The 4,479-nt window shown below is 32.2% G+C and overlaps 1 long non-coding RNA gene across 1 annotated transcript; it reads right to left on the minus strand.

Annotated features, from left to right (window-relative positions):
• Positions 1–1,583: 1,583 nt before the first annotated feature.
• Positions 1,584–4,225, minus strand: LOC110905597. The gene is made up of 3 exons (XR_002573257.2): positions 4,091–4,225; positions 3,952–4,004; positions 1,584–2,081 (listed from the first exon to the last, which is right to left on the minus strand). It is a non-coding gene; the product is annotated as an uncharacterized LOC110905597 (long non-coding RNA).
• Between the last annotated feature and the right edge of the window lie 254 nt (positions 4,226–4,479).

The raw sequence follows: 4,479 nt of genomic DNA on the forward strand, positions 1-4,479 counted from the left end.
GATTATATACTATATATTTTTTGCTCCAAAAAAATGGTATACATCCTCACATTGTTCTCGCTTTTTTGTCGTGTTGGTATTTTTCTTTAAAAGTATACCTAGTTAATCGTGACGAATAACTGAACCCAAATCCATTTAAATATAACTAGATGTAAGACCCCGCCACGTTGCGGCCGGGGCTTACAAATTCAGCCGGCACGGGTTAGTTAATAATTAAGGGGTTGTTTGTTTACCTCTTAATGAGGGTCTGAATGGTTCAGACAGACCTCTTACTGATTCAACACTTAATGACTCATACTGTTTGTTTCATGAGTAAATGTCTGAATGTTTCAGACATTTGCATCTGAATGGTTCAGACATTTGCATCTGAATGATTAATTATTATACCAAGTCTCAATGGTTAAGACCTCTAATCTGAATTGGTCAGACATTTGTCTCTGAACGGTTAAGCATTATACTGTCTCTTAATAGTTCAGACCTCATGCTGCTTAAGCATTTAATAGTTCAGACCTCTTACTGATTCAGCATTTAACCATTCAAAAGTTACCAAACGGCCCCTAAACATTATACATGAGCTCCATGTTACGGCCGGAGGATTCGGTACCGGTACCCACTTTTTTTGTTTTTCAGTACCGATACCGAACGGGTACCGTTCTCATCCTTACCTAAGAATGTTACCAATTAATAGTATATATATAAATACTATAGTACATGGTTTTATCATAAAGCAATGTCCAACTTTATAAGCTAAAAATACAAGTTTTAATGCCTAATAACATTACAAATTAAGAGTATATAAATTTTGAACAACTTTATTTAGAACAAAAAAAAAAACCACTAAAGCACATGTACAACTCATATATACACAAACTTGTTGCAAAATAATAGTATATAAATAATTTATAATTTATAATTAGAGTTTTTTTAGGTGGGGATAAAGTCATCCATAGCCCATATTGTCCAATAAGAAAATAAATGTTTCAAATATGGAAACAACATATAAAGCAGACTGTACAACAACTAAATCACAACAATGTTTTAAATTAATAGTATATAAATATAATATAATATAATATAATATAATATAATATGATATAATATGATATGATATGATATAATATAATATAATATAATATGATATAATATGATATGATATGATATAATATAATATAATATAATATAATATAATATAATATAATATAATATAATATAATATAATATAATATAATATAATATAATATAATATAATATAATATAATATAATATAATATAATATAATATAATATAATATAATATAATATAATATAATATAATATAATATAATATAATATAATATAATATAATATAATATAATATAATATAATATAATATAATATAATATAATATAATATAATATAATATAATATAATATAATATAATATAATATAATATAATATAATATAATATAATATAATATAATATAATATAATATAATATAATATAATATAATATATAGTGTACAACCAATAAAACAAATAACACTACAAAAAGAAAACAAAAAACATACTTAAAGCATAAAGTACAATCAACCATGCACAAACATGTTAAAAAATAATAGTATATAAATGTTTCATTCCTTGATCAATTATTAGTTTTGTCTAGATGTATATTCTTCAAAACCCGGTTCCACACCCGAAACGGTTATTTCAATACCCATTTTTTGACCTTGTTGTTCATACCTGAACCGGTTTTGAGAAACAAAAAACCCTCGATTTGTGCACCTCTACTATATATGATGCAAAAGACCCATGATTTGGAGTCGTAGTTCTAGTCCAACAGCAAGGATGACATCTTTCAACCAGAGTTTAATGAGTTTTACAAAAGCTATAACTTTCTATCTTATAACCAAGGCTTGCCCGCAAGCAAAAAAGAACAAGCGCAAGACGCCTTTCAATAAAAATAGCTAGGCTCCGTAAGACAAGACTAAAAAGGTTTCAAAGCACTTTAAATTCAACTGCATACCATAGTTGGGTTAGCTATATGCCTTCTAATAGTGGCACCCATGCCCGTTTTGCAACTTTACTAATGCCCTAGCTCTCCACCTGTAACCAGAACAAAATAACAAAATGATGATAATAAAAAGCCGCTTCTCGGATGAACAAGGAAAAAAATGACCATATAAAGAAATCTAGATAATCAAGTAGCTATATACGCACCGGTTTGACCCTCTAACCCACCCCTGCCTCGCCCTCTACCAACTCCATCATCTAAATCATGGCCTATGCCTTTTGCAGGCCGACCCATCCAGTTTACATTGGATTATTGGAACCACCATACAAGTCTCATTACATATCTATAGATATAATAACTTACCAGACAGGTCAAGCTCATATCTATATCATTCTATACCACCTGCATTAACCATTAACCCTACAGCATTGTTGAAATGACTAAATTCTCTAACAATCTATTAAACCAACCATAAATATTTTACGAAAATGGCAATATTGATATATAAACCGAGTTTTCCTCTCACTAATTTCATTTTCTAGGTAAAGAGGGTACCTTTACCCCATTTCAAACAGGGTACCAACACCAATTAATTTCATTTAAAAAAAGTATGCATGATCATACAAATGCTTATCCTTAGTTCTAACTTATTTAACAATTACAATAAACAATTACTCCAAAGTCATCAACTTCATAAACAGATTTTGCAATTTTATATCCACGTACCACCAATCCAAAACCTTGAGCAAACTTTCACTAATTTCACGATTAATTTATCACACCACATCACACATCTTCAATCAATTCTAAATATCACAATGTCAATACCTCGAAAAAAACACCGAACAATCAATACCTAAAACTAAGAACTAAAAGTTAATAAAAAACTAGATCATCATCTAATCTTGAAACAAACGAATTCGGTAATCTTAAATTCGATTTCAGATGCAAACAAATCACCATAAATGAAAACGATCGGAAATAAATCAATAATAATAGTGATTCAGTACAATTATTCATGCCTATTCAGAACATAAGGAAAACTACGAAATACACGAAAGTTCAGCTGGCCTTACACATGTCTTGGCATCGAAGGGCTTCAAAAGCCTACGTATATGCAATGCAAAGACTTAGCAACACTTGTTTACGACCCCTTATTTTTATGAAATAAACATGCAGCTAAATAGCCGAATGAGTTGAATGTATTTCTTACATTTTAATAACTATAGCTTACCAAAGCCTGCAACATACAGGTTAATGCAGTGGCGAAGCTTGACCATGAAAACGGGGGGGTCGAAAACGTATAAACCCAAAAAATTTCTATAGAACCGGGGGGTCGAAAACGTATATACCCAAAAATTTATATACGAAAACTACATATATAACACTACTGAGCGAAAAGTTCGGGGGGTCGGGCGCCCCTCCCGGCCCCTCTTAAGCTACGCCCTTGGGTTAATGCACAAAACAATTAAATGTGACTACTCTACACCGCCACACCATCTCTGCAGAATTAAAAAAGTTTGACTTGGGTTCGGCCATCTAAGATGGAGGATCAGTCATCAGCTCCACCTAAGCTATTGCGTCCAAGGTGTATAGCCCAGTCCAAGCCACTGCCACTTCACCATCCGGCCAAAATCGAACCAGATTATTTCGATTTTCTTGATCTTGCTTCTGGATTTTGCACTAGATCTAGCCGGTTTAACCCTTGCATTTCACCGGCTCTCCGGTTTGTCCTCCGGCCAACGGTCCGGCTGGGCACATGTTGAAACAATATTTCTCACGCAACTTGCAATCAGCAAGATACCGTCAATATTTCTCGCCGTCATCAGGCGTAATAAGAGAACCCCTATTCACCACGTGATAATTCAAAATGTTTGAATTCCCCTAATACGAAACCCTAGACCGGAGTTCAAACAAAGCATATGATATGAACTGAAAGATGAATAAGAAACTAGGTTTTACCTTTTCTGGTCGCAATATGAGGCGGGATGACCGGAAATTCCAATCCCTGTAACCTGCAATTAGAACCAAATCTTAAATCTGCTTCACTCGAACTGAATTCTGTAGATCTAAAACTCATATAATTGAACAATTCGGAAACCTAGCTCATCTCTGGTGTGGAGGGAACAGAAAATACCACAGACATGTTTGAGAAACTAATGCTAATCACATAGATACAAGGGATTCACATAAAATGGTAGGTAGAACAATTGTGAGATGATTTAAAGTTTAGATATATGGCTATTTTGTATATTATTTGGCCACAAAAAAATTTTTATGACCGGAGGCTATCAAAATTTTGTAATTTTAAATATAACTATTGTATAGCCTTTTGTCACATATATTTTCCATGACATTTGCTATCATCCCGTCACACAAAAATAAACTAAGTAACAACGGTGTGACGAATGTTTATGTAAAGCCATATGAAATTTTATAATTTTGAGTGTGACTATTGCCTAACTTTTGATCACACAAATAATATATGTG

Source organism: Helianthus annuus, chromosome 9 (genome assembly GCF_002127325.2).
Source record: "Helianthus annuus cultivar XRQ/B chromosome 9, HanXRQr2.0-SUNRISE, whole genome shotgun sequence".
Classification (NCBI taxonomy): domain Eukaryota; kingdom Viridiplantae; phylum Streptophyta; class Magnoliopsida; order Asterales; family Asteraceae; genus Helianthus; species Helianthus annuus.